Source organism: Neoarius graeffei, chromosome 9 (assembly GCF_027579695.1).
Source record: "Neoarius graeffei isolate fNeoGra1 chromosome 9, fNeoGra1.pri, whole genome shotgun sequence".
NCBI classification, from domain to species: Eukaryota; Metazoa; Chordata; class Actinopteri; order Siluriformes; family Ariidae; genus Neoarius; species Neoarius graeffei.
Genome location: NC_083577.1, coordinates 38,715,585 through 38,739,849, shown reverse-complemented (window position 1 = coordinate 38,739,849; position 24,265 = coordinate 38,715,585). Strand labels below are relative to the sequence as shown.

At 46.4% G+C, this 24,265-nt stretch overlaps 1 long non-coding RNA gene across 1 annotated transcript in view; it reads left to right on the top strand.

The window, feature by feature from the left end:
* Window positions 1-24,265, top strand: part of LOC132891656 (uncharacterized) — a 53,567-nt gene that overhangs the window by 13,317 nt on the left and 15,985 nt on the right. Inside the window, exon 2 of the long non-coding RNA XR_009655349.1 lies at window positions 3,232-3,270. This is a non-coding gene — a long non-coding RNA (uncharacterized LOC132891656). The remainder of the gene's footprint in view (window positions 1-3,231; window positions 3,271-24,265) is intronic.

Here is a 24,265-nt window from a genome sequence, read left to right as displayed (position 1 = left end):
AGCCCACACCAGCCCGCCGCCGTTCACCATGGGCAACTCCAGAGAAGTGGAGAGTCCAGCCCCTCTCGAGGAGCTGGGTTCCGGAGCCCAAGCTGTGCATGGAGGTGAGCCCGACTATCTCTAGCTGGTACCTCTCAACCTCCTGCACAAGCTCAGGCTCTTTCCCCCCAGCGAAGTGACAGTCCATGTCCCAACAGCTAGCCACTGTGTTCGGGGATCAGGTCGTCGAGGCCCCTGCCTTCGACTGCCACCCAATCCACATTGCACCAGCCCCCTACAGCTACCTCTGTGGGTGGTGAACCCACAGGAGGTCGGGCCCACGTCACGGCTTTGGGCTGAGCCCGGCCGGGCCCCGGGGGCAAAGGCCTGGCCACCAAGCGCTCGCATACGAGCCCCAACCCTGGGCCTGGCTCCAGGGTGGGGCCCCGGCTGCGCCATACCGGGCGACATCACGGTCCTTGATAGATTGTTATCCATAAGGGGTTTTGGTGAACTGCTCTTATTCTGGCCTGTCACCTAGGCCCTGTCTGCCTTGGGAGACCCTAACAGGGGCGTAATGCCCCCGACAACATAGCTCCTAGGATCATTCAAGCACACAAACCCCTCCACCACAATAAGGTGGCAGTTCTTGGAGGGGTTTGTTTGTGATGTTAAAAAAAATATTCGATAAGCCAAAGCCAGCACAGTCGTATAGTGGTTAGCGCTGTCGTCTCACAGTAAGAAGGTCCGGGTTCAAGCCCCGTGGCTGGCGAGGGCCTTTCTGTGCAGAGTTTGCATGTTCTCCCTGTGTCCGTGTGGGTTTCCTCCGGGTGCTCTGGTTTCCCCCACAGTCCAAAGACATGCGGTTAGGTTAACTGGTGACTCTAAATTGACCGTAGGTGTGAATGTGAATGGTTGTTTGTCCCTATGTGTCAGCCCTGTGATGACCTGGTGACTTGTCCAGGGTGTACCCCGCCTTTCGCCCGTAGTCAGCTGGGATAGGCTCCAGCTTGCCTGCGACCCTGTAGAACAGGATAAAGTGGCTAGAGATGATGAGATGAGATAAGCCAAAGCAATAGAGTGGAAAGTTTCAACTTATGTTTGCCTTGGGTAACTTTGCCTAAAACATGGTGGTGTATACTGATTTTTTTTTCCCAGGATTTTTTTTTGTGTGTAGGTGTAACGGATGCCAGATTGTTAATGTATCTTAGTTACATAGGCTACATGGTTAGGGTATCTTTTGTCCTCATTGCTTGGGCCAGATCAAACCATTAAACAAGCTTAAATTATTCTTACTCTTGCCACATACATGATTTTTTTTTTCAAAACTGATGATATTCAGTTCAAACACCATTAAAAGTAATTTCAGGAATAGATCTCTTGTGTAACGTGTAATTCACTCCCTCATTTAAATATGTCGAAAATTTTTCGCCGTGCGCTTTGCGCATCACGGACCTCGGTGATTTTAAAATGCTGCTCTGGCCCTGATCATCTCTGCCCTTTTTTTCCTGAGCAGCAGGGTTTAAAACTCCAGCGATATGCCACCACATAGTGCACTTGTCATTCATCAGCAACTTTATTGCTTCGTTCATTAACCGCAGGTTACCATATCACTGATTTTATCTGAGACGTTCTAAACAATTCTAACATGTTGTGTCAGAATGTTTATGCAGGTGCTCATGGGAGTTGTAGGCGTGTAATATTACATTGCAATGCGTTTATTATATCAGATGCCTTCAGAGAAAACTACACTTAAAATATATTGTCATACCACAGAATAAACCACCCGCCAAAGTGGCTAGTGGGACTAAAGTCATTACCCGCCAAAGCCAAATTTTACCCACATTTGGCGGGTGGGTGGGTGCTAATGTAAAGCCCTGATACACACACACATGTGAGCAATGAGCACACACACACATACCATTCTGAAACCCTCTATTCAAGGTCCACTTGCTGAGAACATTCTCATCCAGGAACATCAGCTTCTGAGTCTTGAGGGAGAACCCATCTATCAGGTAAACAGAATCCTTGATTTCAGAAGGAGAAGAGGACAGTTTGAATACCTGGTAGATTGGGAAGGCTATGGACCAGAGGAACATAGCTGGGTAGAAGCTAAGGACATTCTAGACCCTTGCTGACACAGGAATTCCACACCCAGCACCCTGACAAACCTGCACCAAGGGGGAGAGGACATCCCAAGAAGAGTATAGCTCCCAGAGGGAGCTCCTCGGGGGGGGGGGGGGGGTTCTGTCAGTAATGGTGTTGAGTCAAAACTCTAACTGAGCTACAAACATGGCTTCCCAAGACTACAACACCCAAAGTTCACAGCACCCCCTGTCTCCCTCTTAAGTGCAGCTGACTATCATTAACTTAATCAGCAGTGCTACTTAAGCCTCTCCCTCACACACCTTCAGTGCAAAGTATCGTTCTGTGTTTACCCAGTCACACTGAGCCCGCCCGCTGTTTCCTGAACCTTTGCTACATTTACCCATTTAACTCTTTAGTGTGCTCTCTACCATTCTGTTTGCCATTTGACTGACCCCTACCTACTTTTTGACTACGAGTTTGCTTACTGATTTAACTACCCTTCATGTTTGCATCCCCGCTCTCCCCTGCACTTTCATCTGTGAATGCCTGCAATCTGACTCTCTCTCATATATAAAATATAATCTAAAATTAGAGAAAGAGTTGCACGGTTGCACAAGGATATTAAGTTCATCTTTGAGTGGTGAATATATTCACAAGTGAATGATGCGAATGAGTGAAAATATTTTCAACAGGAGAAGATAATGTTCATATCTTTGTGCCATATGGTCTTTATATTATATGGACACTTCCACATCCAAAAAATATGCAAATTAATCAAAAGAATTTCAATTTTGAACTGGTTTGCCATTTTGACAATGTCTAGTCAGCAGGAAAACACTGGGCATGATGTCATTGGAGTGAAATATCGGAAAATATATCACTCAGATCCGCGATGTATTTCGTATGAAAAAATGCAAGTTTTTAAACACGAGAAGATGAACTTCATATCTCCACACCAATATGTGATTTTCTTTTTATTATATAACCACATTCACAAAGTACCCAAATTTATCAAAACAATTCATCGATTTCCTCACGAGTGACATACAGTATAGAGATTTGTCACAGTTTTGAATTTCCATGGATGTAGTTCATATGAAAAATAAAAGCAGTGCATTTCTCTTGAAAACACTCATACTGTATATATCTTGTGTCTTGAAACAGAAATATCAGAAGATACAGGAGGAGAAGAACACAGAGCAGGTAATGACGTGCTGTTTTAACATGATTTATCATGATGGTATACTTTCTTTCCTCTTTCTGCCCAGGCTGAGAGAAACTCTGCTGAGATATGATTTATAGAAAAGCTAGCAAGTATCTGAAATAGATTATATTCATGGATGACATATAACTAAAGTAGGTATGTTTTTATTATTTGTGATTAATATAATGATGGGGTTATACAGTAACATTCAGAGTGATCTTTGCACTCTGCTTTGCAAAACAAAGAGATGAGCATTGTAGTTTTCACTACAATTAACACTGTGTATTAATCTTGGTGCAGCCCATTTTCATGTTGGGCGATTGTTCTTAATGCAGCTATTTAAATGTATGAGATTGGTTTGATTTTCTAAGAAGATACAATTAAACCCTAGATCCATAGTTTTAGTCTTTGCTGAGATGTAGAACTAATTAGGTGAGATGTTAGTCATTGCTTTAGGAAGATAAACCTCTGGGTTTTCCTTTAGTTTGTCAGCTCAAATTATTTAGTTGATTACAGACAACTGCAGCTATGAACAAGCAGGATACTCTGCTTTTGAAGAAATTTCGGGACCTTGTGTTTCAGCTCTGATACAGAATTAATAATTTCATTTTAAAATGAGGGCAGCATGATGGTGTAGTGGTTTGCACTGTGGCCTCACAGCAAGAAGGTTCTGGGTTTGAGCACAGTGGCTGACAGGGGCCTTTCTGTGTGGAGTTTGTATGTTCTCCCCCTGTCTATGTGGGTTTCCTCCGGGTGCTCCGGTTTCCCCCACAGTTCAAAGACATGCAGGTTAGGTTAATTGGTGGCTCTAAATTGACCGTAGGTGTGAATGTGAGTGTGAATGGTTGTTTGTCTCTATGTGTCAGCCCTGCGATGATCTGGCGACTTGTCCAGGGTGTACCCTGCCCCTTGCCAATAGTCAAGTCAAGTTTATTTGTATAGCGCTTTTAACAATAAACATTGTCGCAAAGCAGCTTTACAGAATTTGAACAACTTAAAACATGAGCTAATTTTATCCCTAATCTATCCCCAATGAGCAAGCCTGTGGTGACAGTGACAAGGAAAAACTCCCTCAGACGACATGAGGAAGAAACCTCGAGAGGAACCAGACTCAAAAGGGAACCCATCTTCATTTGGGCAACAACAGACAACATGACTATAACATTAACAGTTTTAACATGAAGTCAGTTTCGTTGATGTTATAACTCTTCACTGATGGAAACTTGAATGCAAAACTGTTCATGACAACTGCAGTCCTAAAGTTAGCAAGTCAACTGTAGTCCTCAGCCATAAAAGCATTACTATAAGTGTCCAGAGTGTCTTCCAAGTATGACTTTCAACTGTCCATATGGGGCCATCCTCCACAGGAGCAGTGTGATGAGACTCCAAACAGGTGTAGGTGCAGTTGGTAATTAAGTGATCAATCTCATTAAATCAGTCTCATTAATCATTGAATCACTCATTGAATCATTTAAATTGAATCACTCATTGAATCGTTCTCATTGAATCAGTCTCATTGAATCGTTCCATTAATTTTGGTGCTTAATAATAAATTACCAAACAGCCAAATTATGGTATATTCCAAATTATTATGATCACTTACCATATTACATAACTTATATGCACCTTTTAGAATTCTTTGGAGATTGGGCAATTTCAAGTGTATTAAGCACAACAAATAAATACACACAGTTTCAATAATAATGGAATTTATTATAACAAAGATAAAAATGGATAATAGCAGATGGAATCATTATACACAAATATGATATGGTGTGTGTGTGTGTGTGTGTGTGTGTGTGTGTGTGTGTGTGTGTGAAAGGCCCTATGGCCTGAGCAGAAGGCTAGCATGGGATGCTAGCTAGGTATGTTCGTGTGTGTCCACGTGGTGTAGGGATCACCACGTGGGATTTGAGGAGAACAAAGGAGTTAGCATGGATTGCTAGCTAAGGTGTGAGTGGCCACATGTTTGTGTAGGCCCAGATTAGCCTCGTGTGGCTAAGCTGAGACAAAGGAATGCTAGCTAAGGTGTGTTTGTGAGTGGCCACGTGTTTGTGTAGGCCTAGATTAGCCTCGTGTGGCTAAGCTAAGACAAAGGAATGCTAGCTAAGGTGTGTTTGTGAGTGGCCACGTGTTTGTGTAGGCCTAGATTAGCCTCGTGTGGCTAAGCTGAGACAAAGGAATGCTAGCTAAGGTGTGTTTGTGAGTGGCCACATGTTTGTGTAGGCCCAGATTGGCCTCATGTGGCTAAGCTGAGACAAAGGAATGCTAGCTAAGGTATGTTTGTGAGTGGCCACGTGTTTGTGTAGGCCTAGATTAGCCTCATGTGGCTAAGCTAAGACAAAGGAATGCTAGCTAAGGTGTGTTTGTGAGTGGCCACATGTTTGTGTAGGCCCAGATTAGCCTCGTGTGGCGAAGCTGAGACAAAGGAATGCTAGCTAAGGTGTGTTTGTGAGTGGCCACGTGTTTGTGTAGGCCTAGATTAGCCTCATGTGGCTAAGCTAAGACAATGGAATGCTAGCTAAGGTGTGTTTGTGAGTGGCCACGTGTTTGTGTAGGCCTAGCTTAGCCTCGTGTGGCTAAGCTAAGACAAAGGAATGCTAGCTAAGGTGTGTTTGTGAGTGGCCACGTGTTTGTGTAGGCCTAGATTAGCCTCGTGTGGCTAAGCTAAGACAAAGGGAAGCTAGCTTATAACACTACTAAATCCACTGAAATCTTGATGAGGTCAAGATATTTATAAGAATGGAATTAAGGTGTTAGAAAAGATAGAGAAGCATGCACCGCCTATCTATTAAACAATTGAGAGAACATAGAACAATTATGGAACACAAAATCAGTGTGCACACTTAAACAGTTCCTGAGTTTAAATTCACACTACTTCAATAAAGCTAATTCCTAAGACTAGTCTTTTTATGCCCAAAATTTGCCAGTCTTACTTAGTATCTCGCCTCTACATGAGATTATGAGAAGATGTTCTGAGACGTTTGGAGTTTCACCATTGTGGAGATCTCCGTGAAGCACAGGGAATTTCTTGGAGAGGCTGAGTTCACAGGAGTCATAGAGACTTCTGTAGAAAAACAAAGAATTCTTGGTCCGACGCTTCGTAGCTCGTGGGAAGAAAATCTTTGTAGAACAACGTGCACAGAGCTTCAGTTAAAAAAAAGAAAGGGTCCAGCCACTTTCCTAACTTTGAATTAAAACTGCTTTTGGGCAGCAGTCGTGACATCACTTCTAATACGAATAAAACCGGTTGTAACTCGACTGAGTTAAAAATCACGCGACTCTGGAGTCTACCTTGGCCAAGGATAGCAAAGAAATCGCTCTAAATCGTGGATCTTGCAAGAAAAAGGTTTTTTTCTGGTTTGCTCGGGTGAGCAGCCTCTTTGTTTCCAGACACCTTGGAGTCCGGAATGGAAAGAGGAAGATATGGCGGATTTCCGGGTCTTTTATGCCTTCACGGAGGATGTGACGTTGATGATCCCGCCCAGCGTGACGTAGGTCAACGCGGAAGTTGGCTGATGGGAAATGTAGTTTCTTAAAGAGACGGGCTGTTGTAGTTCTTAGATGGACTGTGTACCTACAATCCCCCTTTTGGTCTCAGGGGTATGATGGAGTCATAGCACTGAGAGCACAGTACCGTACAGTCCACGTGTCCATAGTCCTTGAGGTCGCATCCTCTGTACAGTCCAAGGTGTCCTGTGAAAACTGTGTAAGCTCATGAGTTCCAGTAAGACAGTTGGAGGCAGAGGCATTTTGGGCATGTAATCACTATAGGCATTTGGGCATATAATCACTATCTAACTAGGTCAGAGTCACATCAAAAAAATTAAACAGTAAACACTACATATATATTTCATTTCCTACGCATAAAAAAACAAGAAAAGAGAAGAAATGAAGGAAAGAAAAGAGGTGTTAGTGTTTGGGTTTGTAAGTCTGACCGGGAATGTTAGTGTACGCTTATGGGTGAGTGATGCGTACAAGCTAGGTGGACAGGATGGGCCTAACTATCGTCCATCCCCTTTTGGAGTGAGGACTTTTCAAAAGGTTTGATTCGATTATTATGGACCCATCGATATGAGAGTGTTTGATTAGGCCTGGATGTCCTAATGCGATACGCGACAGGGAACGGTTTTCCCACGATCGAAAGGTCTCGACCAGGGTGGTAGGAACTTCTCTGAGATTCGGGCGTAGTAGGCTTTTTGTCCTTTTACGCTCGAATCAAGATTCTTTTGGGCCCATGTAAAGGTTGACTGTAGGTGGCGTCGTAGGTCGGCGAAATGTTGATGTGCGGTGTATGCAATTGCGACGCTCATGTCCTCTGGTTTGTATAGGAGATGCGGTGGGAGAACCATCTCCTGCCCAGTCATCATCCCAAAGGGTGTGACTTCAGTGGCGCAATGAGGGGTGGACCGAATGGCCCTTAGCACCAAGGGAAGTTTCACATCCCAATCTTTACCATGGTTTGTGACATACTTTCGCAGCATGCTCACAATGGTTTGAATGGCTCGTTCAACCTGACCAGAGAATTGAGGGTGGCACACGATATGGAATTTCGCCTCGACGTCTAACATGTTCCACAGCGCAGCCATTACACCAGCAGTGAAATGGGTGCCTGTGTCTGAGTCAATGGATAGAGGGAGGTTTTTCAAAGAATTGTGGCCACTAGGGGGAATCGCGATGTCGGGTGTTTCGACACCAGACTCGGTGTGCAAAGACATGAACTGAAGTTCATCGGAAATTTGATCTCGCGTGGCGCTTGGTTGATCGGTGTTTGCACTAATCTCATCGCAACGGAGTTGTGCATGTTTTGTGGGGTCCAACAACTGTGGGGTTTTGTTTTGTGTCAAGTTGACTAAGTTTATGTTGCAGGGCTTGGTTAAGATTGGGTCGCCTTGTGAGAGCCGTGTCTGAGAGATGGTGGTAAAGATTTTAGCGCACATGAGAGGTGCGTCTTGTGTGTTTGCCTTCGCCACCGGGGGGGCCCTACATCCTGACCATCGCCTGCTGTTTCACAGGGATCTCCTCCCCCTTTCACGAGATATACTTGTGGTTCCTGGCCTAGTCATGCCAGCGGGTAGCTTTTGTCATTTTTCTTGGGCTCTTTTGTTGTATCTGTTGAGGGGTCTGACCTCTCCTGTAACATTTCTTTAATCTCAGCCAACTGGGCTTTCAAAGAGTCCAGCTCTGAGCGGAACTCACCAGGTTGGTCTGAGTCACTGTCTCGGTCACCTCCACCCCTACGTGGAGAGCTACCATACAGTCGGAGTGCTCCTGCCATCTCTGGCCAGAGCAGGGATGACGGTCTTGCCGCCAACCGCTTTGTTCCTTATGACCATTCTCATCTGATGAGCAGTTGCCATGGTCACTGTGGCCTTGCCATCGGTCTCTCCTGGCCTTACCTTGCCGATTCTCCCACTCACCTTGGTGATGGCTCGGCAAGGGGCGGTCTGGACCAGGATTTTTCCAGGTGGGTCCCCCTTTTGGTGCTTCACCTCCTTTTAAGGCTAGCAGGGGCTTGTCCTCACCCTGGAGACTAAGGACTCTGGGTTCATCATCGTTTCCGTTTGTGGTTTTGACAATGGTCTCCCAGGTCATTTGGGCTAGTTGCCTAATTTCCCTCATCGAATAGCACCCTTGTCAACACGTCAGTGTGACTTGAGTCCGCATGCTTGGGTGGAGGTTATGTAAGAAGAGGGATTTGAAGCCTCTATCTTCTTCCAAGCCTGGTGCGCTACTACCCTGGAAATAGGCAGTATGTAGCCATCTATAATATTCATGAGGCACCTCAGACCATTTTTGTTTGATTTGTATAGCACACAATGTCACGGAGGTTTCATCCGTGTACGGCGCATATTCTTCCCTCATGTAATTGCGAAGTTTCGAATAACTATCGCGAACGTTTGGTGGTAATGTCTCTAAAAAGGCACGAATGCTGCTACTGGAGGTTTTCCAGATCAGTTTGAGTTTCTCTCGTGTTGTGGCTTTCGGTAGGTCTATCAGGCATCGGTCAAGCTCTCGTAAATAATCATTTACTTTAGTTCTTTTATTATCGGGATCGAATCGCTCGACATCTTGGGCAAGTAGGTCAATTTGCCGTATGTGGAGGGTTTGGTGAATTTCCTTGTGCGGCCTCCTTCGCTCTCCTGAGTACTCACTATCTGAGCTACTCTGGAATCGCTCCCGTTTCGCACGAGATGCGTAGTCTGATTCATCCGAAGATGGATCAGGGAAACTGTAGCGCACTGACCTGGGTGTGCTACGGGCCTGGGCTCGGGATGAGCGCAGGACAACTCCACCCTGGCTAAATGACGATGGAGTCGTGTAGCGAGTTGATGGAGTTTGGCGGGATGTCTGGTGCTCGACCAGGTAATCCACGATGTCCGGTTTGGACGCCTCTTCCCACTCTGAGCTTTGGCGCATTGTTGGGGGTCTTTCATGCCCCACACGCCCTTCTTGGGGGGTCTGCTCCTTGGCAGCCCTTTTGGCGGCCTTTTCGGCTTTCTCTAGCCTTTTGACACAATCAAGGGAGTTCTTCAAGAGACTATGCTCCCTATATAAATCATTGACATCGGCTGCCAGCTTGGCGTTGCTGGTGGTCAGCCTGTCAACCTCTCCGCGGAGGGATCTGATCTCTAGATCAGTATCCTGGAAGTGTAAAAGGAATAGCTTACCTAGTGCCTCTTGGACACTAATAGTTGTTCTCTTTGGATCTCTCATATGTTTTATTGAGTTGACTATGTTAATTTGGCATTCACGCCTACTCATGTCCTTAATGCTTGCCCTTTCGGAGTCAGAGCAGTGAATGAGGTCTGCAATGACCTCAAAGAGAGACACGTCTTGAGCGTTGTCTTCAATTTCTGAGACACGAGGAGATGCCATTTTGCTTAGGTTGGAAATTGGATAATTAATTAATCAATTAGTTAATTTATTAATTAATCATTATTAATTAATATTAACTATGTAATTAATTAATTAATTAATTAATTAATTAATAAGGTTTGTTTGTTTGGAAATGCTCTCTTATCCTAAGTTATCAATAGGTTCAGGGCTGTCGACAGAGGGGGACAACTGGGTATTTTGTCCCGGGCCCAGGCATGAGGGGGGGGCCCAGAACTGGTCCCTCATGAAGATGCCATTAATCATTCTGTTTCATTTCAAAATTTGTTGATTTGGGGGAGAAAAATGTGCTATATTTGCATTCAATGAATGATTTCTGGTTCTTTTGCCTTTATTGTCTTCGAAAATAGATTCAAGAACCCACCTACCACCCCTAATGCAGAAATGGTTTGGTCTTTGATTAAGGCGCCAAATAACACGGCACTATAGAGATCTTGCAGTCACGTGACCGGAAAGTACACAACCGCCATCTTGTCAGTCAAAAACACCACTGAATACTGCTGCACTCGTGTACAGAATGGATCAATTTCAACCGACGGACTACACAGCTCATTTTTCTAATGAACAGATAACTAGATATATGTCTAAAATAAATGATCTACAGATTTGTGACCCTTATGGCTTTCCGGACGGAATTTTCACGACCAGATTTTGAACTGCCAGCGGAATACCCGGACGTGTATAATTACCTCATATTAACTTTCCCTCGCTGTTCAGTGGTGAAGCACTGCGTGCTTATAAATCTCTGGACAGTTATCTCTACAGAAATTCAGGATTTGTCAGCGACTCAGATGTGGCATCTTATAAACAAGAATCCTCACTGGATGGGTAAGTCACTTAAGTATTGAGTATAGCACTGACCAGCCGATTATAGAATAGAATAAGGTAATTCCAAATCGTCTGTCTTGTTTACATGGATCTGGCATTGGAGAGGTAGAGACTTGGCAGTGGAGATTTGAGTGGCTGTTTTCTGAGCTTAGTCAACAGGCCGGCTCTGCAGCCTCACTTTTGCTTCCGCTCCCGGCGCCGCCTCCTTCGCTTTGCTTCCGATAACAATCCACGGAGACCCCGCTGGTCTAGCAATCTTGTCCGGAATGTTTTTTTTTTTCTTGTCCGGAATGTTGTGCATGCGATGGAAATCGCTACAAACCGTCATTTTCTGCTGGAAACCAATGTCCAGTAAGTCCATACGGTTGTAGTGGATATTGAAGTCCGGTACAGACGAACAACACGCAAAAATACACACAAAAAACATAAAAAACGTGCACAGGTAGGGAGAGCTTGTAGCCGCAGCTGTTGTAGTAGAATTGTATATAGTAGGGTTTTCCAGAAGAAAAGGTAGAAGTAAAAGCAGAAGTAGAACCAGAAGTAGAAGTAAAAGGCGGAATATGGCGTTTGACCGACACGATGGCGTCTGTCACAATCTGGATCGGCTGTGACGTCACATGCAAGTGCTCCATTCCATCATAACGCTTCGACAATAAGTGTGCAAGCCCGTTTGCTAACATGCACAAGTCAGGAGCAAAGAAAAGAAAAGAGAAAAAGAGATGAAGAAGCCAAGAGCCTCAGGGGCTCACTGCATAGATATTTTAGAAAAGATTCAGATGATGCAGCAGGTGGTGAAGGCAGTGGGGCAGCTGAGCCAGGTAAGACACAGATAACTTTTTTCCAGACCCGTAATGTAACCCCAGCACGCGCAACACGCCATTCATAATTATAAAGTAGGGGATAGCAGGGTACACCTGAGTGAACACTGAAATGCACAGGGCATTGAATTATTTCATAAACATATCGGTTTAATAACACTGTGTTGCATATATCTCAATGAAGCAAAGAATAGCACATTGGCCCGCAATCATATCCAAATGTTTTAGGCACGCTTGCTGAGCTGCGCTGAGCTGGACTCCGGTTAGCTGAAAGCCCGTGGAACGCTGCCTCTTGTTAATTAAACCTTAGTTTGTTGGAAATCATCCCGTGTAGATACGACGGCATGTGAAATTGCCAGCTAGATAGAGTTTAATGTAACGAATGGGCTATAAATGGGGTGTTTTGAGGTTAGTCTGTTGCAAAACATTAAACTTTCGCTTAGACTGGATACTCTTCAAACAATTCCCTTGCTCAAGTGAAAAATGATAGGCCTGTATGAAAAGCGCAATTAATGAAAGTAGCCTAATAAGCCCTAAATGAATAAAACAACCTCTGTTTTATTGTTGTTGCTTACATGTTAAGATTTTGAAATCTTCTCGGTCCAGTTCTATATCCAGGGAACGTTGTAATCCTTTTGGTTTATCCGTAATAAAAGTGTCAGCCCCCAGGTGAGATAGGCTAATGTTATGTGGTTGGGAGGGTGTCAATTTTTTTTGTAACATTCTAAATCGAGTACGGAAAGGACGTTTATGAAAAACGACAAAAAAATACACTGAAAAACTCACTGTACACATCACTAGTGGTGATGCTTCTATGTTCAGATTTTGGGAAAGCCATAACTCCGTTCTCATTGAGGCCCAGTTCCATCCCGTAAACAATCATTTTGGTTTATCAACTACCTGCGCTCAAACATGTCACAGGAGAGGCTCAATGGGCTGGCTATGCTCTCTATAGAGCGTGAACTTGCAAAGAAGCTGGACTTCAATGACCTTATTGACGACTTTGCCACAGCAAAAGTCCGGCGCATTGCATTTCGCACCTGAATAGTTGCAGACTAAGGAAATGTTCAAACTGTAAATATGTTGAAATGTTGAAATAAAATGGTTGACTGTTATAATGGGCTTGGAATACCTGTTATTTAAGGGCTGGAGTGAATGGAGACTGTGAAAAGAGGGGTTGGGTGTGGGTGGTTGCTGTGTGGTGATGTGCATGCACGCATATATGTGTGTGTGTGGGGGGGGCACTCAGATTATTTGGGGGGGGGCCCACTCAGATTATTTTGTCCCAGGCCCAGCCAAAGCTGTCAACGGCCCTGATGAGGGACCTTGTGCCACCACTGGAGGCCCAGTATTCTCTGGAGGCAACGGGTATGGAAGTGTTCAAGGGTGCGAATGTGGTGTCTGTATGGAGTCCACGTTTCGCTGGCATACAGCAAGATTGAGAGGCAGACCGCCCTGTAGACAGCAACCTTGGTCTTGATTGTCAGGTTTCTGTTCAAGAAGACTTTACTTGCAAGTTTACCAAAGGAGGCAGATGCTAGTCCTATATGCCATTGTACAGTACCTCATCTGTTACTGTATATCGCAGTTGGCATTCAGCGTTGATCCAAGGTAGGTGAAGGACTGCACGTTCTTCAGTGTGGTGTTCTTGATCTGGAAGTTTGTTGGGGCTGTGTGGGATGCTCTTTGACTCATAACTTCAGTCTTCCCCATGTTGATACTGAGCCCAGCCCGTGTGTAAGTGTTGTCCAGGGCATTGAGGCTCCTCTGCAGTCCTTCAATTCAATTCAATTCAATTCAATTCAATTCAATTCAATTCAGGTTTATTTATCATATGCATATTAGTACAGAGTACCACAGCAATGAAAAACAATGTGCCTTGGCACTCTCTCCACACCGTTCAATAAATAAAAGAAATACTATAAATAACATTAAAAAACATCCAAGTACAGTAAACCTACCGTAGTAACTAAGCTCAGACCTCAGTCCTCCTTCCAGTTGAACTATCATTCATTAGCCTAATTACCTGGGGGTAAAAACTATCCCTGAAACGTGATGTGCATGTTGGGATACTCTGCAAACACCTCCCTGATGAGAGGTGGGAGAAGAAATTGTGTGCAGGATGACTAGAATCCCGCATAATACTTAGTGCCTTGTTAGTACTGCATTTCCAGTATATATTTTGGAGCAGTTCAAGTGGAGCCCCAATAATTCTAGAGGCAGTTTTGACCACCCTTGCTAGAAGATTAAGATCATGTGAAGTAGTCCTGCCAAACCACACTATGATGTTGCCTGTCAATATACTCTCAATAGTTGCGTAACCGGCAACAGCAACATCGTCTGCGTACTGCAGTTCGAGAATAGCCTCTTGTTGGACTTTTGTTGGCGCTCTGAGTCTGTGCAGGTTGAACAGGTTACCTTCAAGTCTGTAGGTTAATGGGACGCAGTCCTCTGGATTTATATCATTCTTTGCTGCCAGCATCACTGCAGCAAGGAACAAGTTGAAGATCACAGGTGCAATCACACAACCTTGCCTGACACTGGTGCATACAGGAAATGCATCAGACTTTTCTCCTCCGCCCAAGACCCTTACCATGGCTCCGTCGTGCAGTGATTTCGGTACAGCTAAGAACTTGCTGGGGCAGCCAAAGCACTTAAGCACTTCCCACAACAGAGGTCTATTCACTGTGTCAAAGGCTTTAGTAAGGTCAATGAAGAACATATAGAGATCTTGATGTTGTTCCCTGCACTTTTCCTGGATCTGCCTCACTATAAATATCATGTCCGTGGTGCATCGGTCTTTTCTAAACCCGCACTGGCTTTCTGGTAGTACATCTTCAGCTACAGTTTAAATTAGTCTCAGCAGCAGTATCCTTGTGAGTACTTTCCCAGCACAAGATAGAAGAGATATGCCTCTGCTGTTACTACAGCCTGCTCTATCTCCCTTCTTCTTGTAGATGCTCACAAGGTCAGAGTCTTTCCATTGTTGAGGGACACATCCAGAATTCCAGGCAGCAGTGATGAATGAGTGGAGGCAGTGAACAACTGGCTCACCCCCAGCTCTCAGGATTTCTCCAGGCACTTCTTCAGGTCCTGTGGCTTTGCTGTTCTTAAGAGAGTTCACTGCCACTTGTGCTTCACTAAGTGTTGGCAGATTGTCCATCTCTGTCATTGTTGGGAGCTCTGGGATGTCCTCCAGAATGCTGTTGTCCATGTCTGTATGTCTGTTTAAGAGCTGTTTATGGTGCTCTGCCCAGCGAGCAAGAATGGCAGTTTTTTCAGTAATAAGCATTGAACCATCAGTGGTCCAAATGGGGAAGTATGACCCATGTCTTGGTCCATACACTGCTTTGAGAGCACTGTAGAAGCCCTGCTGGTTGCCACTATCTGCAAATCCCTGAATGAATGGCGAGAAGAGTAGTAGCATGGAGTGAAGCATGTGCAAAGGAGGTTTTAAGTGGAAGGAGGATGCACAGCCCTCAGTCCACTATCTTGGCCCCCCATGATAGCTCCAGTGGCAAGGGAAAGATCAAGACGACTGGCTCATGGTGGGGTTGCAGGGTGTCCAGTCTATGATCCTATGCTGGCACCCAAGTGCAGGTTTAACCACAGTGGCGTGGCCCCTCACATGGTTTAGCCTGCCTGCTGAAGCAGTGTACCGGGGTGTGGTGCTTGGAGCCAGCATGTGAGAGATTAGGGGATGGATGAGGACCAGAGGTGCCTGTCCACCCTACAAGGTAGGGTGCAGCAGACAGGCTGCCGAAGCCCGCCAAAGGTCAGACATCTACCCAGCGCCCCCTACACCCCATGCCCATAACCATAGTAACCCTTTCACAGTACAGTTTGAACACACCAATCTCTGTACTCGACACCATGTTCTATCTCCGCCCATTCTTCTGACTCCCTGGAAGAGTATTGGATACAGAGGATACCAGATACCAAATACAGTGATGTCATGACTGCTTTAAACCAGCGGCGGCACCGAAATTCTGCCTCTCTGGCGGTGGATTCCACACGTGAAAGAGAGAAGCCATGCATCGGCGCTACAGAAGGACAAGAACAAAGAACGAGCTATTGATACCAGACTTTAGCCAAAATTCAATGTATTTGACCTTCGCAGAGTTGTAATAATAACTGAACCAGTTAGTTACTGCAGCCCACACAGTGTTTCAAAGAGAAAAGGTGACTGGATCCCTTTTCCCTTTTTCAACGTCGACGAATTACAAACAAGATTCCTTCTAGATCATCGGACGACCGACGGGACACCGAGGATCTTCAGTTGACAAGCTGTAAGGAACAAAACCATCTTTTTCCTGGATCTGCGTCCCACACTATCTTCAGAGAAGACACACTTTCAATCGCTAACAAGAGTGAACCTCAAGTAAGGCTAGCATCTGGGCAAAAATTGTTAGTTTTACTTGTAGCTAGTTAATGTGAAGAGTGTTGTTTATTTGAATTCATTTATGATTTAAATGTATGCATTTTGATTCACATGAAGGTCGGTCTTAGACAAGGGTGTTGTTGATTTACTTTGTTTACTATCTGTATTTAGTTAGATTGTGCATGCTCTCTCTCTCTCTCTCTCTGTTTAACTCCCACTGTCGCACAATACCCCTCAACATTGGGTTTTCAGGAGTAGCTAAGGTTGACTAGAAGTTTGGCTTTGAGGCCTAGCACAAAGGCTTGTGCATTCCATTCACAGCCTCACTCCCCTCCTCCTTGTCATGCACATGCGCATGCCCTCTCTCCGTAGCTCCTCCTCATCTCGTTAGTGTGCAGCTGCACACATGCACCTACACGCCTACACTCACTCACACACACACTCACATAGACACACCTAAACATGTGATTTCCCTCTCACATTTTAACATCCGCTCGCCCCTACACTGACTGTTAGTGCCTTAGTTATCATCATATACACTACTGATTCTTATTTGTACATATTGTACTGTATCACCATATATATTGAATTATTCCTTGGCTGCTATTGTTGCTATATCTGATCAGTATTAGTTTGCTAATTCATATCAGCTATTTCAATAAATAGTATCTTTGGAATAAACTGTGTCCTGTTTATTGTTACAATATTCACTGAAGTGCCAACCTCTGCCAAGAAAAGTACTCTAATTGCCTTCACCCATTTGGTTGTATGAATGTTATAGATCTAGAGTAAATGTATTACATTAGAGCTACAATACTCACTAAACTATAGCAACATCACCACCAAGTTATTCCATTGATTTTAACAGTTTAACTATAAACTATTAGACACTAAAAGTAATGATTAATTAATTTATGAGACTGATTCCTTTTTATATGAGACTGATTTGATAAGCCTATTGCACCAACACTCCTCTGGCACTTTCATCACTTGGGACAAACCATTTCATGGGGTGATACATCCATCCATCCATCCATCCATCCATTATCTGTAAACGCTTATCCTGTGCAGGGTTGCAGGCAAGCTGGAGCCTATCCCAGCTGACTATGAGCGAGAGGTGGGGTACACCCTGGACAAATCGCCAGGTCATCACAGGGCTGACACACAGAGACAAACAACCATTCACACTTACATTCACACCTACTGTCAATTTAGAGCCACCAATTAGCCTAACCTGCATGTCTTTGGACTGTAGGTGAAACTGGAGCACCCAGAGGAAACCCACACAGAAAAGGGAGAACATGTAAACTCCACACAGAAAGGTCCCCATTGGCCACTGGGCTCGAAACCAGAACCTTCTTGCTGTGAGGTGGTGATAAAATTAAATACAATTTGTCTTATGGTAGGTTTTATTGTTCTTTAAAACGTTAACTTATTAAAGTAAATTAACGTATACTATTCCCAGAAAAATATCCTTTTGTTTTTGCCATCTGTGTATTTTAATGAGAGTTTTGCAGCCCCCTTCATCATGAGAAATGTGGACTTTTTACTCCACTTGTTTAAAGTGATACTGACATGAACAGGTCTCTTTGGTGTCATTTTACAGATGTTAACACAAACTTTCAATTTTCAATGTAATTACAAGGCGTGGAGATGAAAACTCAACAAAATAAAACACTCACCACAAAGCAATGCCTGGAATTCCCTTCCCTTCCACCAAAAATGGCCTAAACTGGAAATGACGTACAACCCCGATTCCAAAAAAGTTGGTACAAAGTACAAATTGTAAATAAAAACGGAATGCAATGATGTGGAAGTTCCAAAATTCCATATTTTATTCAGAATTGAACATAGATGATATATCAAATGTTTAAACTGAGAAAATGTATCATTTAAAGAGAAAAATTAGGGGATTTTAAATTTCATGACAACAACACATCTCAAAAAAGTTGGGACAAGGCCATGTTTCCCACTGTGAGACATCACCTTTTCTCTTTACAACAGTCTGTAAACGTCTGGGGACTGAGGAGACAAGTTGCTCAAGTTTAGGGATAGGAATGTTAACCCACTCTTGTCTAATGTAGGATTCTAGTTGCTCAACTGTCTTAGGTCTTTTTTGTCGTATCTTCCGTTTTATGATGCACCAAATGTTTTCTATGGGTGAAAGATCTGGACTGCAGGCTGGCCAGTTCAGTATCCGGACCCTTCTTCTATGCAGCCATGATGCTGTAATTGATGCAGTATGTGGTTTGGCATTGTCATGTTGGAAAATGCAAGGTCTTCCCTGAAAGAGACGTCGTCTGGATGGGAGCATATGTTACTCTAGAACCTGGATATACCTTTCAGCATTGATGGTGTCTTTCCAGATGTGTAAGCTGCCCATGCCACACGCACTAATGTAACCCCATACCATCAGAGATGCAGGCTTCTGAACTGAGCGCTGATAACAACTTGGGTCGTCCTTTTCCTCTTTAGTCCAAATGACACGGCGTCCCTGATTTCCATAAAGAACTTCAAATTTTGATTCGTCTGACCACAGAACAGTTTTCCACTTTGCCACAGTCTAAGCTCACCTAAATGAGCCTTGGCTCAGAGAAGACGTCTGCACTTCTGGATCATGTTTAGATTTGGCTTCTTCTTTGAACTATAGAGTTTTAGCTGGCAATGGTGGATGGCATGGTGAATTGTGTTCACAGATAATGTTCTCTGGAAATATTCCTGAGCCCATTTTGTGATTTCCAATACAGAAGCATGCCTGTATGTGATGTAGTGCCATCTAAGGGCCCAAAGATCATGGGCGCCCAGTATGGTTTTCCGGCCTTGACCTTTACGCACAGAGATTCTTCCAGATTCTCTGAATCTTTTGATGATCTTATGCACTGTAGATGATGATATGATCAAACTCTTTGCAATTTTACACTGTCGAACTCCTTTCTGATATTGCTCCACTATTTGTCGGCACAGAATTAGGGGGATTGGTGATCTTCTTCCCATCTTTACTTCTGAGAGCCGCTGCCACTCCAGGATGCTCTTTTTATACCCAGTCATGTTAATGACCTATTGCCAATTGACCTAATTGTTAGGGTTTTGCTGGCATTCGAACCCGGGTCGCTGGTGTGATAATCCAGTAAACCCCCACTAGGCCACCAGGAGGATGACTCAAGTGCAGAGGCGTGAGGCATAGGTACAGTATCAAAAAACAGTTTATTTACAATATATACAATCCGATGGAAAAAACAAAAAGAAAATCCAAAAGTTCAGAAGATGGCCAAAAATAAAAATATCCAAAGGTTCAAAGTCCCAAAAAACAAAAGGAAAGGCAAAAATGCAGAACGCTCAGAAGATCAAAAATACAAAGTCCAAAGAAAGCAAAAACATCAAAAACACAAGGGCACAGGCAAGATACGTGGGACAGAGGAAACTAGCACTAGACAACATAGCATAAAGACTCTGTGACTAGGGGAACAAACAGAGGGGTATTTATACACAAACTCATTAAGGAACAGGGCGGGGCAGGAAACAGGCAATCAAGACAAACACAAAACACAGTGGCGGCCTCTAGAGGCCAAAACAACCATGACAAGATAAACATAACAGCGGCCTCTAGAGGCCAAAACAGTCCCAGTCCTAACAGGACCCCCCCCCGGAGCATCTTCTGATGTTCCCAGGGCGATCTGGATGGGCCGAATGGAAGTCCCGGCACAGTCCTTTATCTAAAATGTCCCAGGCCGGGACCCAACAGCATTCCTCAGGGCCATAGCCCTCCCAATCTACCAGGTATTGAAGCCCGCCGCGGACCTGGCGGGAGTCAAGCAGGCGATGCACGGTGAACACAGTCTGACCCTGGAAGATGCGGGGGGGTGGGGGATTCCTAGGGGCAGGGGCATACGTGGACGTCATTATGGGCCGCAACAGGGAAACATGGAATGTGGGGTTGATCCTCAGAGTCCAGGGCAACTGGAGCCGGTAGGAGACAGGGTTCACCCTGCGCACCACCTTGAAGGGGCCAATGTAGCAAGGAGCAAGCTTGCGGTTCTCCACCCGCAGCGGAAGGTCCGTGGTGGACAGCCAAACCCGCTGCCCAGGGCGGAAAGCGTGGGCAGGTCTTCTATGGCGGTTGGCCTGAGTCTGGTTGGTTCTGGAGGTCTGGATGAGGGTCTTCCTGACCTTGCTCCAGGTCTTGCGACACCGTCTCACGTATTGGTTGACCGAGGGCACCCCCGCGTCCTCTTCCTGGTCCGGGAACAGAGGTGGCTGGAACCCGAATTGGCACTGGAATGGTGACAGCTTGGTGGCCGATGACTGCAGGGTGTTGTGGGCGTACTCTGCCCATGGCAGCCAGTTGCTCCACAATGTCGGGTTATCCATAGCCAGGCCTCGCAGGGTGGTTTCCAGGTCCTGGTTGAGCCTCTCCGTCTGGCCATTGGACTGTGGGTGGAACCCAGAGGAGAGGCTGGCAGTGGCTCCAATGACCTCGCAAAACCCATGCCACACTCGGGAGGAGAACTGGGGCCCCCAGTCAGAAACGATGTCCTGTGGGAGACCAAAAACTCAGAAGACATGAGTGAACATGAGTTTGGCAGTTTCCAGGGCAGAAGGGAGCTTGCACAGTGGTATGAAGCGGCAGGCCTTAGAGAATCTGTCTACTATGACAAAAATGACAGTATTACCTTGTGACTCAGGGAGACCCGTGATGAAGTCGACTGCCACGTGGGACCAGGGACGCCGGGGAATGGTCAGAGGATGCAGGAGACCCTGGGGATGCTGTCGTGGGTTCTTGCTTCTGGTGCACACTTTGCAGGAAAGGACGAATGACCTCACTTCCTTCTCCATGCTAGGCCACCAGAAGCGTCTTCTCAAAAAGTCCAGGGTCCTTTGAGCTCCCGGGTGGGCGGTGAGAGGGGACGAGTGACCCCACTGGAGAACCTTGGCCCGGGCTTGATGTGGGACATACAAGAGGCCCGGTGGCCCCGTTCCAGGACCGGGGTCCTGGTGTTGGGCTTGTCGGACGGCCTCCTCAATACCCCAGCGGACAGGGGCCACAATCCGGGACACAGGGATAATAGGACCAACTTCGCTCTCCCTGTTGGTGGGAGCGAACAGCCTGGAAAGCGCGTCAGGTTTGGTATTTTTGGAGCCGGGGCGGTATGATAGGGTAAAGTTGAACCGACTGAAAAATAAGGCCCACCTAGCCTGTCGTGGATTGAGTCGCTTTGCTTGCTGGAGGTACTCCAGGTTCTTGTGGTCCGTCCAGACCAAAAATGGGTGTTGTGCTCCTTCCAGCCAGTGCCTCCACTCCTCAAGGGCCAGTTTAACTGCTAGCAGTTCTCGATCCCCCACGTCATACCAGGACTCCGCAGAACTCAGGCGGTGGGAGAAGTATGCATAGGGGTGCAACCTTCCTTCCGAGCATTGAGAGAGGACCACGCCGACGCCGCTGTCCGAGGCGTCCACCTCGACGATGAAGGGTTGCGAAGGGTCCAGGAGGACCAGAATGGGTGCCGTGCAGAAGCAGTGCTTGAGGTCTTTGAACACCTTTTCCGCCTGAGGAGACCAGACATATGATCCACCTGTCCCTTTGGTGAGGTCCGATATGGGCGCTGCTACAGAACTAAAGTTCCTGATGAACTTGCGGTAGAAGTTAGCAAATCCTAAGAACCGCTGAACCTCTTTGACGGACTTGGGGGTGGGCCAGTCCTGGACGGCCAGGGTCTTGGCTGGATCCATCTGGAGTTGGCCTGTCTGTACAATAAAACCCAGAAAGGAGACCTCGGGAACATGAAATTCACATTTCTGGGCCTTAGCGAACAGATTGTTCTGTAGCAGCCTCTGGAGAACCTGGCGGACATGGTGGCGGTGCTCCTGCACGGTCTTGGAAAAGATTAGGATGTCGTCAAGGTAGACAAAAACGTACAGGTTAACCATGTCCCTCAAGACATCGTTGATTAGGGCCTGAAAAACAGCTGGTGTGTTGGTGAGTCCGAAGGGCATCACCTGGTACTCGCAGTGCCCTGATGGGGTGTTAAAGGCGGTCTTCCACTCATCTCCTTGTCGGATACGGATGAGGTGGTATGCGTTCCGTAAGTCCAACTTGGTGAAGATGGTGGCGCCTTGGAGCAGGTCGAATGCTGTGGACATCAGCGGAAGGAGATAGCGGTTGCGCACGTTGATCTTGTTCAGGCCCCTATAGTCAATACATGGTCAGAGCCCCCCATCCTTCTTGCCGACAAAGAAGATACCGGCACCAGCAGGTGAAGTGGAGGGTCGAATGAACCCAGAGACCAGGGCTTCCTTGATGTATTCCTCCATGGCCTTGCGTTCTGGCTGAGAGAGGGAGAACAGTCGGCCCCGAGGAGGAGTAGTCCCAGGGAGCAAGTAGATGGCACAGTCGTAGGTGCGGTGCGGAGGAAGAACGGCGGCCCTGCTCTTGCTAAAAACCTCTTTCAGATCCCAGTACTCTGTGGGAACTTGAGATAACTCAGTGAGATCAGGAGGCTCGGCAGGAGACACAGGAGAGCTAGAGAGCAGACAAGAGGCATGGCATGCAGGACCCCATTCCACAACCTGGCTTGTTACCCAGTCTATGCGAGGGTTGTGGCGAGTAAGCCAAGGAAGGCCTAGAATAACTGGGAACTCAGGTGAATGAATAAGGTGCAGGGATATTTCTTCTTTGTGACCTTGAGACTGGAGAAAGACTGGAGAAGTAACTTGGGTGAGTCTTCCATCACCTAAAGCTTGGCCATCCAGGGCAGACACAGACAGTGGTACTTCAAGAGGCGCAGTCGGGACATTGATACTTTGGGCGAAGTGGATATCCATAAAGTTTCCAGCCGCCCCTGAGTCTAACAAGGCCTGGCAAGAGTGGACGGACTCACCCCAGGAGATGGAAACCGGGATGTAGATTCCTTGGCCAGGAAGTCCAGGAGAGAGGGTAGGCCCCGTCACAACCCTCCCTCGGCTGGACGGGGCGGTCCTTTTCCCGAGAGCTCGGGACATGATGCTCGGAAGTGACCAGGCTTGCCACAGTAGATGCAGCACTTATCCCTCCTTCTGCGCTCCCTCTCAGATGCGGAGAGGCGAGTACGGCCCACTTGCATGGGTTCTGGACAGTCACTGGAGGAGGTAGATGGGCTCCATGTTGAGGCAGTGAGGCCAGGGAGACTCAGTACTTGGCGGCGTTCTCTAATCCTGTTGTCCAGACAAATGGCATGAGAAATCAGTGTTTCGAGGTCACTTGGGCATCTGATAGAGGCCAGACCATCTTTGATGAGGTCAGACAGACCATGGTGAAAGGCTGAAACCAGGGCAGTCTCGTTCCATCCACTTACTGCTGCGAGCGTCCGGAACGAGATGGCGTAGTCTGCGACGCTTCCTCCTTGCCAGATGGACATGAGCTTTCTGTCTGCATCTTTGCTGATGTCTGCTTGATCGAAGACACAAAGCATCTCCTCCGAAAACAGCTGGAAATCAGAGCACTCGGGTCCCTGTCTCTGCCAGATGGCTGTTACCCAAGCTCGTGCCTTACCAGTTAACAAAGTTATCACAAAGACAATCTTGCGGCGATCTGTAGAGTAGGTGGTAGGCTGGAGCTCAAAGGTGAGTTGGCACTGGGTAAGGAACTCCCGACACTCACTGTGCTTGCCGTCATACCTCTGTGGTGCAGGAAGGCTGGGTTCGCGAGGTGAAGGAGGCAGCATGGCAGGAGGCACCTGCTCCAAGGAGCGGATGCTGGAGCAGAATCAGGAGCAGGAGATGGGGGCAGAGAAGTCAGCTGTGCCAGGGTTTTCCCAATTTGCTGAAGCAGTACCTCATGGCGAGCAAGGGTCTCACGTTGGCTTGCAAGAGTCCGTCCATGAGTGTCCATGGTGGATCCGAGGCATGTTAACTCGGCCATCATTCCCTGAAGGTTAGCCAGGTAGACAGTTGAAGAAGCCTCTGCTGAGTCGGTCATGACGGAGTCTTTCTGTTAGGGTTTTGCTGGGATTCAAACCCAGGTCGCTGGTGTGATAATCCAGCAAACCCCCACTAGGCCACCAGGGGGATGACTCACGTGCAGAGGCGTGAGGTGTA